Raw genomic sequence first — 16583 nt, 5'->3', positions numbered from 1 at the left:
AAGAGCTCGGTGCTACCTGGCAGCCCCTTTCCTCTGGGAGCAGCAGGGACAAACAGAGCTGCTCACACGTGCTGTTGAAGGCAAGGAGCTTTTGCTCCCTTATTTTACAGTCCACAATTTGTTTTTCTACCTTTCCTTTTGCTACTTATGTTGAGGCATCTCAGCAGCTGCACATCAGCTGACCGCAGAGCTATTGACTGCTGCAGATCTAGATTTTAATTAAACTTAATGTATGGTCTGGTCCATTATGTCTAAAGGAACACATAATGGGAGAGCACAATTCAGTTTCTATAGATCTGAGAAACTTTTATTTGGATTGAACTGTTTTCTAGGTCTGTTGTAACTCAGTTTAGAAGTTACAAACGTATTAAGCAAAAATAAACTAGTAAGGATTCCTAAAAGACACGTGGGTTTTTTCTTATGTACATACCTTATAATTTTGCTGATGTGTTTGATTACCATGCAAACCCACTAGTCTCTGCTTCTGTAAGGAATTTGAGAATAGACACTGTTAAACATTTCTAGAATGTATCAGATATTGTGGACTTTTTGGAAGTGCTCTAAGTGTATTGCGAAAATGAATAGAAGTCTCTATAGATTTCCTTAGGCTGATGACTGCTTGCCATATGAATTCCTTCATATGGTAAGGTACAAGAAATATTTTTGAACACCACTGATATTTTGCTCTTGAATCATGTCTCATTGCCAGACATCACTCTTTTCTGGGATGTCAGGAGTGCAACCCCAGCCTTGCTGAAGTTAATGCTAACATTGCATGGATCACAACTCTCTGTCTGAAATGCTATGTTAGGCCTCATCGTTCATGTTTCTGTTTTCTTAAGAAATATTATCTTTTGAACAGTATAGCTTGAAAGGTGACCAAAAAATATTAGGCTGTTTTACAGACAAGTGAGCAAGAAAAGCAGGTATGGAAACAAAACCAGTTTTAAAGGAAAGCAACCTGAAAATCACATTAGCTATCTGGATGGGAATGTTGACTCTATTGGTTTCCTTAGATGTTTAATTGACAGTTTTGCAGTTCAGGCTTTGCTTTTCTGTTGTGTATATAATGTAGAGTTCTTAGAAGACTGCCCCTGAGCATTAGGGGAAAGAAAACAGAGAACACAACTATACTGTAGCTTTTCTGTCAGACCTACAGGCTTCAGCTTTTACATTAGTGAAGGAAAGTTCCCACACTGACAGCCCTCATGATTTCTGTTAAGATTGCTGTAAACAAACAGGTGTTGACATTTTAATGCACTGTTCTTGTTATCTAGACTGAGTAAAATTTTCATGCAGTAGAAAGTTCCAATGGAAAAGTTGTTATGAATTCAGTACAAAGAATTATATAATTAAATACACAAATTACTTGAAAAAGCAGCAGGAAAAAGATCAGTAAAAAATTTACATCACACCTTAGGAAAATAAATTTAATATTTCCTTGAATCTAGTCCCAAAAACCTTTTGACATGAAAATATCTATTTTTTTCAAAACTAAAATGGCCTATGAACTTCAGAAAGAGCAGGAAATTAAATGCAATTTTCTTCTGTTTGTGGCCAAGATCCACAGTTGTCTTTATCAGATGTTATTACTCACCTCTAACAAATAATTTTGTCTCCATAATTTTCCATAGCAATCAATGGGAAAAATAATAGAAGAAATCTATAAAGGAGCTGGGAACCTAAGTACACTGTTAAGTCTAGACCTACATGTCTGTTCCTCAGTGGCTTAATCTGGAAGATACTGCTTAGAGAAAACATCACAAGGATGTCCTTCCTTTTGCTCACTCAGTGGTTGGATACCTTGGTTTATATATGGTTCCAATAATAAAAATATTTTACTTACAGTGGTACTTTTTTTTTTTTTTCATGAAAGAGAAATCATTTAACGATCCAATAAACTGATTTAAAATATTCATTACTACTAAAGTCTTTGTTACTATGTAATGTGTATATAATGAACATATAATCAAAGTAATGTCAGTAAAATGCATTTATATTTGAAAATGAGCATTTACTTAGCACGTCAGAAACAGTAAACAATGCATGTGTTAATACAAATTTGCTACACTTCCTAGTTACAGTCCTACTTTTCATTTTCAGGAAATTAGGAAAAAAATTGCATAAGCGATGCACAAAAATCAGAGGCTGACTATACAAATATATACATAAGTATATGTCTTTATACATTGTATAATTCCACAGGAATACAATGTGTATAATACAATTTACAACTTCAGAGAAGAATCCAGTATAAATCCCTTTGGGGTTTTTTTCCTCTAGTGAAGATGAAACTGGAGTTGAGGTTCAAGCCTCTAAACTGCACCCCGGTGTCAGTACAGAGAAACAATTTGAAGTGTACTTACATTAAAGCATATGAGTAGCCCTGAAAATTTTAGAAATCTTTTGACAAGTCAGCCCTTAGCTGATTGACCAGTTTTCTTTGCTGCAAAAGTATTCTCCAGATTTGGTCATGTTTTGTTTATAAAACACAAGGCTGAAAATATGCTTACTTGGAACACTGACTCTATTTATTTGTGAAACAATACCAAGCACAATAGTCCCATCAACCATATCCCATTATTTTTCTTTAACAACAGGTTCCTGGAGTAGAAATTTACATTCTGAAGGCAGATGTGAACTTTAAATATCATTCAAAAGCCGAAGAAAAATGTTCATGATTCATAACCCACCTTTGATTCACCTTCTATAAAGTTATTATGGAAAAGTCAAGTATCTCCAAGCATTAACTCCCCTCCTATCTATATTGTTGGGAATAAGATAACCCTGAGGTCACAGTTGTCACTACATTCAGCTTTCCATGATGGAGAGGTGTCACTAATAAACTGAAATCTATTGCTCCTTGCTGACATTTAGAAAGAAGTAAACATCTGCTCCTACTCATTTGAGAGCCATTGCCATTCCACCACAGTTTGTGCTGAATTTTTTTTCTCCTAGTTCTCTATTCCAGTTCTTAAAAATCAGTTTTAAAATAGCCTTTAAAATGCAGGCAAACAAAAGCAGAGACCTAAATTTGAAGCTATGGTTTCCAAAATCCCTTCTGTATTTTGTATTACAATTTACTCCTTTACATAGTATTCTAAATGTCTGACTTAAAAGTTATATATGAAAACATGTACCTATACTTTATTCAATATCCAGCAATTTTCTCTGTAAAAATGACAAAAGCCAATCACCATGGTCTAGCAACATGCTCTTGCTTTATAGTTGTTGATAAGGGTTGCTTTTTTCACTTTCCTTGATTTGTGACAGTGACCCCATGGGATGTTTTTTAATGTTGTCTGCAGAAGCTACTTGCCTGCGCATAAAAACACAACTGTGTTCTATTTAAACAGAGAACATCAATACGTGATATTCCTTGACGTAACAGAATCAAGAGTATTTTGATGAATGCTTGTAATACAACATAGAACAATAGAGCAAGTCTTATAAAACTCAGGAGAGTGCAGCAGGCATCCAGGTCATGAACACAGTGTCTGCAGAAGTCATTTAAATGGACAGTCTACCTTCAAGCAGCTTCATAAAATGGACATCTGACTGGTTTGGAGTAGTAGGGCAAGAATAGAAAGGGTTAAGTTCTGAAAAATGAACTTCATGTTTTTATATAGGAAAAAACAGAAACACAAGCTGTCATGGTTTAAACCTGGCTGGCAGCCAAACACCACCCATCTTCCCCCTGCCTGAGGAAGACTCATAGGTTGAGATAAAACCAGTTTAATAATTGTAATAAAATAAGACAATAACAATACTATAATGTAATGCACAATGCAATTGCTCACCACCCACTGCTGACTGATACCCAGCCTGTTCCTGATCAGTGATCCTGAAATACCAAGAGCCCGCCGTCGCAATCCTAGAAGTGAGAGAGAACCTTCCCTCCTTCCTGGCCAACCCTCCTTTATATACGGAGCATGACATTACATGATATGGAATATTCCATTGGCCAGTTTGGGGCCAGTGCTCTGGCTCTGCTCCCTCCCAGCTTCTTGTGCACCTGCACGCTGGCAGGACATCTTTTAGCAACAACTGAAAACATCAGTGTAAAATCAGCATTCTTCTCATCTCAGATCCCATACTGAATCTAAAACACAGCACTATTCTAGCTACTAAGAAGGAAAATTAACTCTATCCCAGCTAAAACCAGGACACAAGCTAGAGAAGATACCTCAGCCATGTGGGAAGCATCAAAGTTATCTGTGCTGAAAGAGATCACAGTGGAAAGTTGTTACTTGGAAAGCACGACTGCTGCTGAAGCAGGTGTGTACTGCTGGTGAAGCAACCAGGAGTTTGCAGGTTGCTTTGTCTGGGATCAGCTCCAGATGCAGGCCAAGAAAACAGTTGCCAAAGGCAGTGAAGAGACTGGTGTAAGTAAAAAGGCCAGGGCCCTCTTGTCTAGCATTAGAGACCTTGGTTCCCAGGGCAGTTCTTTAGGCAAAGAGAGAAAACAGGTGGACAGGAGGACAGCAGCCCCCGGAGAGCAGATGGGGCACCCTTCCCAGTGGTGGCCACTGCTGCTGCCCTCCTCTCTTGATGGCAGCAGGAGCAGCAACCTTGGCTTTCTCAGGCTCTCCATAGCTGCTCCGAAAGGGCTTGTGTGACAGCAACATCCTGGCCCTGGCTTGACTCCAGTCTTCCCCGTTCAAGGGCAGCAATACCTAATTTGTCCACACTGCTGAAGAGCCTGGAGATGACTCCAAGTACCACTATGCAAGACAAAAAATATGAGGGGATTTCCATTTTTCTGCAGGTATCATGTCCCAAAATCGTGTAAATCATGTGTTTGATAGCTCTTGGAATACTGAAAATTTGTTATAGGGGTGACTATATAAGCAGATATTTATGGTTTCTAGGAAAATGGTACAACTATACTTCTATAGCAGTGCAAAGGCCTTGAGCAGATATACTAAAGAAAAACAGGCGTTTTGTAGACAAATATTGTTAGTTCACTCTTTCTGTTAATTTTATATGGCAGACTGTCATCATATAAATTGTGAGGCCAAGAGAAAATCCTAAGGCGGATTTAAGTCTCAATAGAATTACTATTACAATTACTAACAGATCCTGACTGCTTTACAAATCATGTTTCCTATCTTCCAGTTAAATAGCCTGAAAAAATTAATTTCAGTTACAAAGTTCTGGAGATGACTAGAAAATTACTTTCTTTTATAGGTTTATATGCTGCCCATCACTTTACTACTGTTATGGCTCTGCCTGTGTCAGAATTTGAGGAAAAGACATCAGAATATAGAGATCAAAGTGACAAATTTGACAGAAATAATTCCATACTTGCCACAGATCTTAACTTAAAGTCTTGCAGAAGTCAGCTTTCAGTGCTGCTGTCAGATCTCTGGGGTTTGGTGAATCCTTTTTTCAGCTCTCATCATTTTTCTGATAGAACAGAGTGGTGAAACTTTTGTATTACTGTGGATGGAGGCAGCTTAAACTTGATTTTTTTTGAGCCAGACTTTTCTTCTTTATTGATTTTGTTAACTACCTAAGTTGGTGCTTATTGATTGATTCAGGCACAGCTGTATGGTGTTTTGATTTGCTCTGGGAGAGGACTTCATTCAGAGTCCAGATCATTAGACTGATTCTACTTTTCAATGTTCTGAGTGTTCATGGGAGATGTTATTACTCAGAGTTTATTTGAAGTTTACTAACAATATAGGTGAGGTTGTCTTCCCTTCCCTCATCTCCCGAGACTTGCTGGGTGTGTGCAGAGCGCTGTGGAAGAGGGTTCTGCTGGAGGAGTTCCTCATATAACTTCCCTGCACCTCAGAAGGCAAACAGAAATCAGAAAGAAGGACAATGAATTATGTTCTACCAGTCTTCATAAATACCCATTTATGCTTAAAAAATACCACTAACAGAAACCCCACCACCTTTGTAGACACACTTTTAGTGCTCAGCTGTCATTTACAATCAGAAAGGTGTTTGGTGTTGTTAACTAACATTTCTAGTACAGCATTTTAAGCATGCTCCTTTATGACCTGTGGATATGGAAACAGCTTTTTCTCTTTACTTTTGCAGACACTTTTTAATACTTGAAGACTTACAGCCCTTGCTGGAGGCTGTTCAGATTCACAGGTGTCCACATAGTGGAGGGACTTGAGGGAAAAATTTTGATCCAAAATACAAAGATTGCCTATGCTTGTCCTCCTGGAAGAAAAACAGCAATACACCTTGATGTACAATGACCATTTTTAGTGAACTCAGAGGATTATATTATATAAGCTGTCCTAAAGAAGCTTTGGAAGTAGATGCAGTGGTGGAGTGTGCATACTGTGTGTCTTTAGGTGTCCCACTCTCCCTTTCAGTCCTGCATGCAGCCCGGTCCTTTGTGTCACAGCCCTAACATGGAGCAAGAGGAGCTGTGGCTGATTTCAGCCATCACAAACCCTTGTGACATTTTGGAGGTGTTTCACCGTGAGGACTTATGACCTGTGAAAATCAACATGCAGCTGGGACAGCTTCATATTTAATTAACCAGTAACAAACTGTATCTGTCAGAAAATAAATTATTTCCATATTTTCTTTGGTATTTTTAATGTTTTTATTTTCTTTTGAGTTTTAGTTTGGTTTTGTCATGAGAAAGAAGAGAAAGTAACTCATTTTAGGTTGGCTGGCTTCTTGCTATTCTTCCTTTTGCTCTTTCCTCCTTTTAAAAACATTCTGGAAGCCAGCCTTTGAAACTTTTAAATAAAAAGTACATTTTTTCAGTGCTAATTATGCTCACCTTCCATTGATATACCACTAAGTAAGTGTCCAGGGACACCGAAGTCAATCACAGCATTGGGTCAGCTGATTGTGATATTGAGTGTATTTGCTGTGGGACACCCTCAGCCAGTTTGCCAATGACACCAAGCTGTGTGGTGCAGCCGACACACTGGAGGGAAGGGATGGCATCCAGAGGGACCTGGACAGGCTGGAGGAGTGGGCCTATGCAAACCTCATGAAGTTCAACAAGGCCAAGGGCAAAGTCCTGCACATGGGTTGGGGCAATCCCAAGAACAAATTAGGCTGGGTGATGAGTGGATGGAGAGCAGCCCTGCGGAGAAGGACTTGGGGGTGTTGGTGGATGGAAAACTGACTGTGAGCCAGCAATGTGCACTTGCATCCCAGAAAGCCAATTGTATCCTGGGCTGCATCAAGAGAAGTGTGGCCAGCAGGTTGAGGGAGGTGATTCTCCCCCTCTACTCCACTCTTAGGAGACCCCACCTGCAGTGCTGTGTCCAGCTCTGGGGCCCCCAGCATAAAAAAGACACTGACCTGCTTGAGTGGGTCCTGAGGAGGCCATGAAGATGATCAGGGGGCTGGAGCACCTTTCTTTATGAGGACAAGCTGAGAGAGTTGGGGTTGTTCAACTTAAAGAAGGGAAGGCTCTGGGGACACCTTATAGGGGCTTTCTATCAATAGCACTTAAAAGGGGCTACATGGAAGGTGGGGAGGGACTCTTCACCAGGGAGTGTAGTGACAGGACAAATGGTAACAGTTTTAAACTGAAAGAGGGCAGATTTAGATTAGACATAAAGAAGAAATTCTTTCCTGTGAGGGTGGTGAGACACTGGCACAGGTTGCCCAGAGAAGTTCTGGCTGCCCCCTCCCTGGCAGTGTTCAAGGCCAGGCTGGACGGGGCTTTGAGCAACCTGTCTAGTGGAAGGTGTCCCTGACCATGGCAGGGGGGGTGGAACTAGATGGTCTTTAAGGTCCCTTCCAACCCAAACCATTCTATGATTTCATGAATCTGTGACAATTGGATTTGCATAACTCTGTGAATCTGTTCCTATTTTTTTGACAATATTTGACCCTTAGGTTCAGTGAGGTTGAAATCTATAATTGATATAATTTGGCTCAGCTGAAGGCTTGTTAGTTTGTATCAGTTTTGTATGCATGTTGACTTTTATAAAAACTAATTTATTAAAGAAAACCCTAGCCTATATTTACATATTAATTTAAGAATTGAGTATGATAATATTGACTAAAATGCAAGATTTGTAGTTCTGTTATAGTAACCAGTGTTTGATTTTTTTAAAAAGAAAAACTAAAACACAGAAAAAAAAAGAATATGGATACAGAAACTAAGGAGTAAAAACAGTTTTCAGTGACTCCATTCTTATTTCTCATATTGTTTTTTGTACATTTCTATGAAAGACTTTAAAAAGAAAATATGCATAAAATGCATAGAGTGAATCTGTGCCTCTTTTTATCTTTATGAGAACATGCTGATGTTCATTAAACTGTTTCAGTTGTGAAAGGATGACTTTATTAATGAAAGATGCTCTTTTGCTATTCTTACCAAAAATATAATGTCATAGTCAATATCAGTTGTTTCTTTCAGTTGATTTTGGAGATAGAATTCACTCTTCTGGTTTTTTTCTTTTTTTTTTTTTTTTTCAGTGTAGAAAGAATAAGCAATAAATGGGATATATTTCTTCTGGGATGAAGAGAACCCAGAATAGTATTGTTTAAATCCTCAGCGCAGCTTATCCAAATTGATATTAATGAAACTAAAATACTTCAGGGATTTTTTTTCACAAGATAACTACATTTTCCCTATTATTTTATATTGTGATCTTTTCTAAGAGCAAGATGTTTGCAATTATACAAGCTCTTTGCAGCACTGTAGAAAAATGTATGGCTCAAAGAGAGGCATAACATTATATAGTAATGATTGAAGAGAATGCTTTTATACTTCCACTGTCTTAAGATAAATCTGTGCTAGGCTCTTATAATTCCTTGCAAAAATTCTGAAGGAAAATTTCAATTTGAAGTTTTTGCTATGTTAGGTTATTGAAAAGAAATCAGCAAATTCACATTTATCTCAGCTGCTTAACAATCATTAACTAAATTAAAAAATTGTGGACAAGCTATTATAGCTTTACACGAATCAACTGATACCGGACTAACTCATGGCTTCTCACATTGACCTAACAGTCATATAAATAGTTGATTTTTGTTTTAGTAATCTCTAAACTGGAAAGATTTCATGTTGAAATTTGTGTAACATTACGTATTTTCTGCAACAGGTTGGCTATATTAATGGAAAGTATAATGTACTATTGCTAAGGGCTGAAAATGAAGCAGAAATTCTCTAAGTACATTCTATATATTCATTAGGTCAGAGAAATAAGATTCATAAGTTTCTATCAGTAAAACACAGTTTTGTGCCCACACATGCAACCTTGACATATCATCATAAATATCAGAAAGTGAGACTCTACATCAGCAAATCCTATACATGCAGCAGTGATGCATCGTTAGCAGTGATGTATTCTGCTGCCCACAGGTGTTCCACAGGCTTGTTCTAACAAAGTCATAATTTACCTGACACCATTGTGGTTTTTTTTTTCTGGATACTTCAGAGAGCAAGTAGCTTCTTAGTGTTGAAGACAAACTACTGTGAAATGTGTGAGGATGGCTTAAAAAGAATGGGTATACTTTTAAGAGCTGACTTGAGTTACTTTGATCATTTTAATAATACCTACTTCTTTTAATCCCCTGCTACCAACAGCCACACTTCAAGACCTATTATAGCCTCAAGAATGCTTTTCCAAAAACTACATCCATGTCTGAGTCTAGAAAACATGTTCTTAGCATTTGATCAACTCAAGCACGTTGGCATTTCCTATAAACAAACACTCATCAGCAGGTACTGTGCTTCCCAGCCTTCACATATAACAGCTGCCATGAAGTAGGTAGCAAGTATACACATGTGCATGTGTAAAAGAAGCTATTTACCTATTCTTTCTATCTATCTATCTATCTATCTATCTATCTATCTATCTATCTATCTACCTATACATACATACATACATAAACATAATTTAATAAAAAGATTTTATATATGCAGCCAGGCACATGGTTATGAGACTCTCCAGACGTTTTTCTCCTAATGAAAAAGTACCTTAGGGATATTAATTGATAAAACCATTAACAGCGAATAAAAAGTCTTGAAAGATATGAGAGTTGCAGAGCACATAGGAGAGAACAGTCTTGAACATTTTCCTGTGTCCTAACTATGCTCAGATCCATCAAGAGTGAAGGTTTTTTTTAATTTTGGTACATTTCTGGCTAAGATATATGTTCTACTGAGACTCCATATACAATGTAAGTATAGACACAAGAAGAAAAAAAAGTTTATACATTATTACATTCATAATATAAGTATTTATCACTTAGAATGATCATAAAGAAATATGTATGTATCACTCAATTTTTATTTATCACTGTACTTAGCTGTTTCTTGGAAATTAAATACAGGTATTTTAACCATAAGGAGTTCTGAAGAGGTAAGAAGTGTCAGAAGCTTGACCTCAGTGAGAAATTATTTAGTCTTAATTCTGTTCATCTGTAAAGGTGATGCAGGTAAAATAGACTTGTTGTCAGGCATATGACCTGTGATCTGGTTGCTGTCTTGTGCAAAATTTCATGTGTTTTTATATCCAAAATAATTCTGTTTTAATTAAGAATACCCAAATTAATACTGATAGTCTAATTTAAAAAAACCAGATAGCTTCTTTCTCTTGTGTCGTTAGAGGTGACTTTTCATGATATTGATTATGGAAAAAAAATTTAAATATTTGAAAAATAAATAGTAATGTTCAAATTGGCTGGCTGTCAGCTCAAAAGATATTTCAGTCAGAAATTCTCCCATGTTTGTTTGTAATATCCCTGGGATCAAGAGAAAATCCGCATCCACACTTGAGGTAGAAGAGATTGTCAGCTCAGAGAGAGTATGACACATCCAGAGTATCAGAGGATTTTGCCTGAGTAAAGAGAGATATTAAAAGGCACTTAGTGGAAATTGTGGATTTAGATGTTCTATTTGGATCATTAGCACTGATATTATGAGATATTAACCTATTGGCTACTTGCATCATCTGTTTCTCACTTTCCAAACCCCAAAAGAATTTGAGGGAAAAAAACCCACAACACTCTAATGGATTTTTCAAATATTTTTAGCTCAGAAAGCTTATTATGATCTAGATTACACAACAGTAGTCTACACAAAGACTTACTCTTTAATAAATGTATAATTTCTTAATTATTATTAGAACAAAGAATGATAATGAAATCAGTCTCTAATTTGCGGTTTTGTATGTGGCCAGAGGTGAAGCAACATTTTTGTTCGGTAACCGCCAGAGGGAGTCTGGTGAGTCTATAGAGAGAAAAGGATCTAGCAAAGTGGTAAGGCAAAAACGGTGGTTAAAAAAAAAAAAAAAAACAAAACCCAACAAAAAAAAAAACAAACCAAAAGCAAGCTAATCTTGCCCTTTTGTTTCTATGCAAGAAGCTTTTACACAAACTGATGTTTCCATTGATTTCAGTAATGAAATCTGTATGGCTGAACGGTTTCCTGACTGAAATCCTGCCAGAGGGCAATGAAGATTGAACGATGCAGCCTCATTTCTTTAAACCACATCTATAGATTTATTATTTTTTTAATTAAATACTTAGTGTTGGTTTGTGTACACAGTAGCTAAAGTGCTTCCTTTTAAAAAATTATAAATTGCCCTAACTACTCATAAGGGCTGTCTTTAATTCAACATATCCAACAAAGTAAAGGCATTCAATTTGAAAACTCAAAAATGCATTTTCTTCTTTTGCTACTGGCAATACCCCTTTGATATCACAACAGTAATTGGAAAATCTAAGGTAGCATAGCTGTAGAAATGAAACTACAGCACACATAGGTGAAAACTTCTTTGTGAATATAGTTTTCCAGTTTAACAATCATTCAATGTCAAAACCAAGAAATGCATCAAATGGGATAACTGCAAAAAGTTTCAGTTCAGCCATGTCCTTTTCAGTAATTTCTGCAGTTTTCTGGATTGTAGAATAAAGTAAATTTGCAGACACTGCAATTATTAGTACATTCAAGAGCAGGCTTAGAAATCAAAAGTATCTTAGAAAAACTGAGCACCAATGCTACTTCCTCTGTGACAGGATAGCATCTACTCACATCCACGTGAGGAACAACAGGTGGGATACTGGTCCTGTAGAGAAAGATTTCAGGAGCATAGTGGATTGGTCAAGTACTATTTTAATTGTAGTTGTAGCTAATGCAATGAAAATCCCCACAAGAGCATCCAATGATTTATGAGTGGATGTGCTGACATTTTGACTGCTACTCAATAGCTGGACTCCATAAAACTCACAATGTTTGCATGGTATGGGAAATACGACTGCAATTTATCAGCAGAATTGTACTTTTTTTCCTCTCAGAGGGAAAAACTGTCTTTTTATGTGATACCATATCCTCAGATCTCAACATCTGATCGAATGTTTATACCTTTTCCTCTGAAAAGTACAGTAAAGGTAGGATATACAGTGTTACCAGTGTGATAGGGTCTCTTTGGCGATTTGTCTGAGTGATAGTAGGTACTGAATAAGGAGCAACGTGCTGAAACAAGCCTCAGAAACTGGGAGAAAGAAACAGGGCTTCTGTTTATTAAATTTCTTGCTTTCTGTGTTATGGTACAGCTTCTCTGATTCACAAGTCACAATGTCACAAGATCCAGTCCTGGGGAACAGCAGATTGGCATGGGAGCAGAAGAGAATGAGCATTTCTCCATGGTTAGAGCTTCTGCACTTTTGGTAAAAAACCAGGGGGAAACACTAGGAATTCCCTTTGTCTGCAGTTACTGTTCCTGAATAGAACTTCCAACTGGAGAAGGGAAAAACCCAGCAATTTTGCATATTAGCACTATCCCCTATAAGACTTTCATATCATTGTATTTACATCTTAAACATGGCAGGATGGATTGATTCTTCAGCTTTGATCAGGTATATTTGTAATTTGGAGAAATAAACCAGCTGCCCCTGGGAAAGACGGAAGTCTAGGTCAGAGAGTTGAAGACTCAGTTCTTTCCATGGCAGTTTTTAATGCTATACTGAGGGAGTAACCAGAATTTTTTCCCCCTTCCTCGCCATCAGTAAATTCCCAGTGAGTTTTTCAAATGCTCATGTACATTGCTGGCCAGAGACATATGAATACCTCATGCAGAAAACAGTCACAGTATAATTATCCTTTCTGGACCTGATGGCAACAGGTGAAGAGAACTGTGTATCAGTTCCCTGCTCATGCTTGTGAGCTACCATTTGACTAAAAGTAAGTGAGGACAAAGAATAGTTTCCTCATCTGTTCCTACAAAGTGAAAGTGAGTCAGATAATAATAATAGAAACTCTGAGCTTCAACTCAAACTTGCAGCTGTTTGATCTTCCTAAACAATTACTTCTATTCAGCAGTCTTAAAAACTCTTCCGGATTTCATTTGTCCCAAACCAGAAAAAAAATCCAACTTTAATTTATCTTTAATATTCCTAACATTTTGATGAGTGTCCATTATCAAACAATATCTGATTATTTCATATGTTTAAAGGAAATGCAAATACTCAACTGCAACACAGACAGTTATGTAGAAAATACCTGTACATATGGGTAGCTATGTAGCTCCTATAAATAGGAGTATCATAGGGTGTCTTATTGAGTTCTACAGAACTAACATAATAACTAATCATGTACTTAAGTCTTAATACCACCAAAACCTTGGAATACAATTTGTTAAAACATTCCCAGGTCTAAAACTCAATAACCAGTATCAAAAGGTTTTAATTCTCTTTCTCTTTTCCTTCTAGATAATTTACCATACATAGCATACTATTGCTACCAAAAAAAAAAAAAAAAAAAAAAGTTTCCTTTCAATCAGTACACTTTTGTCAGTAACTACAGTTAAACCACTGGAACTGGAGTTCTTTCTTGCTTGGGAAGATTTATAAAAGAGCACTTGCCTTTCATGACTGGGAGAGCAAGAGCATTACAGCCCACTTCACAGATGAAGATTGGACTGAGGTCAGTTCTTACAGAAGTGAGCATTAGTTGTCTGCATTGCGTATGACATTACATGACATTATGATCTGCCAGAGTACAAAAAAAAAAAAAAAAAAAAGCAGAATATAGAAATGTTACTAGAAGCAGGTGAGACCATAGAACAACTCACTGATTATGGCTCTGCACTCGCTGCCTGAAAGTCTTTCAACACAGGGAAGCTTTAGGGTTGATTTACAAATCTAGTCCGATGCAAATCCCTTCAATAAGGCAGCCTTACAACAGTTCATTAAGATCTTCAAACACAAACAAAATGGCAATAGAATAAACTGCAGTTGAATTTTAACTCAAGGACCATACAAACAATATAAAATACACTTGTAAGGACAGAATTAGCACCCCAAAAGTAATTTTCAGGGAAAATGAACATAACTTCATTTAATGGAGCAAACTCCAGTTTATCAGTTACCCTGAATCTTTTTTGTAAGGTCTACACAGGAGATATTGACTATATAAATAAGCCATCATTACTGCAAAAAAAAAAGAAAAGTAGTTTGATTGTGCAGTACTGAAGTCAAAGGGAAAATTTTCCATCAAATTGCTTTGAAAGAGATTCAAATGCCAAATTTGGCTGATCATGGTTTCCACATTTTCTGAAAATTAGCCTAAATAATAATAGACAGGGATGATGTTTGTAGGACTGGTAAAGCGGATATATTTGTAGTGACTGATTTTAATACTTGATCTGTCATCTTTATGCTCAAACTCAGGACATGTTGATCAAGAAAGACATAGTGTAATGAGGTGTTTTTTTCCTGAGAAAGTTCTGATTTTAGGGTAATATTACTGCAAATATCTGTTTCTGTAGGGTTTTATTTTATTTGCATAAATAACATTGCTACTCTACTTCTCTGGGATAAAGTTTTCCTAATCACTAATTATTTAAAGATTATGTTGGAAAGAAAGCATCATTGATTATGATTTCAAAGGCAATATTAAATTTGAAGAAAAAGTAGCAAGAATTCTGAAAAGACACGGGAAGCTGCTTAAAATTTTTGATCCTATAATGATATTAAACCTTTACTGACATTAATTATTTGGTGTAATGCAGGGATGTATGAACAGGCAGGAGTAAGGTCTGTAACAGCAGCAGATGAAATCAGGCTGCAAGCTGCAATGTCAGAGGCATGTGAAGCTGAGCTAAGAGGCATAACAGCAGCCATAGCGATTTCCACACTTGGGATTCTTCATGCTGCTTAAAACCATCATGATCAGGATGAAATCCACGTGCTTTCAGAGCAAGATCCTTTCCATTTGAAGAACCCACCTGCTTTCACATTGGTGACAGACTGAGATATAATAGAATTAAAATCTAAACTGTGCTTTGCCTGCGGACTACATATGTAGTAGTTCACACCAAGGAGTCATGACCTGCTCTGATCCACAGATTAGTTCTTTAGACATCTTTTATTTCAAGAGTAGCACCCTTATGCCTTCATTCTCCCTTAACATTGTGTACCTCATCAAGGCTATAGAGACAGAATATACACAGAAATACAAAGTGTCATGGAAATAATCACAATACCGTAGTTAATGCAAAACTTGAGAGTATCTCAAATAGTCTTAGGTAATGAGTCAAATCTTACTTTGAGAGAGATGCCAATCTATTGAATTAAATGCCAAAGTGGGTCCTAAAATTTGTGTTAGAAAGATTCATGCTCATCACAAACTATGCAAAGAATAGATAAAATTTTCAAAAGCTTTTTTTATTCACAGATGTCATTAGAATTAACATTAGTAATCTAAGAAGTAGCCCACAATTAATATATCTTACTTTGGCCATCTCCCAATTCTGTGCATTTTCATCTGAGAACATGATTCAATTTCTACATGAAGCAAAGCTAAATGATACTGAACTCTGTCAGGTTCAGGACAGTACAGAAGCACGTGAAGGGTAAAATAACATTGCTCAATTTATCATCATTAATAAACATGGGGAAAAGTCTGTTATTTTTCACCATAAATGCAAAGGCAGACAATCACTAAATGCTTTCTCCTTATTTATATTTAAATTTTTATTTTTAAATTTTTAAATTTATATTTAAATATTTACATTTAAATTTATTTTTGAAGCACTAAACAGTGCCTTCTTTCCATGCCATCCATACTATAGAACCATATTTTGCCTTCAGAGGTCAGAATTCAAATTTGCTGTGTTAAATTTCTCTCATACACACCAAGAAAGAATTAATTTCAACTGCGCCAGAGCCTAAAATCATTAACATGAGGAGAATTAGCAGTACACGTCCATAGAGAACTGCTAAAATCCCTGCACAATAGATTGTTCTTTGCATTTATTTTAAAGGCTAATATTACCTTGAATGACAAGGAGGTATTAATATGTTGGAAGGGCAAACCAGTGAATTTAAATGAAATAAGAAACTGGATAAAGAATTGTGTGCAAAGAGCAACCCCTGTAGTAGTGGAATGTAATGTATCCACATAACTTTGGATACAGTTATTTGCCCTAAATTACAGGCGCAGTTCAGCCACAGATTTAAGTCTGCATAAATTAGGCTCTGGAGATTTACTCCCAATAATTCTTGCCTAAATTCTTATTAAGGACAGCAGTGAAGGATGTAGAAAGCACATGAAGTAAGGCTGAATGCAAGGAAACCAAGGGATTCCCTTAGGCTATATCTACATTAGCGTATTAATTTTGATCGACTGTTTT

The sequence above is a fragment of the Athene noctua genome, chromosome 2, assembly GCF_965140245.1.
Source record: "Athene noctua chromosome 2, bAthNoc1.hap1.1, whole genome shotgun sequence".
In the NCBI taxonomy this organism is placed as follows: domain Eukaryota; kingdom Metazoa; phylum Chordata; class Aves; order Strigiformes; family Strigidae; genus Athene; species Athene noctua.
This window is presented reverse-complemented; position numbering follows the sequence as displayed.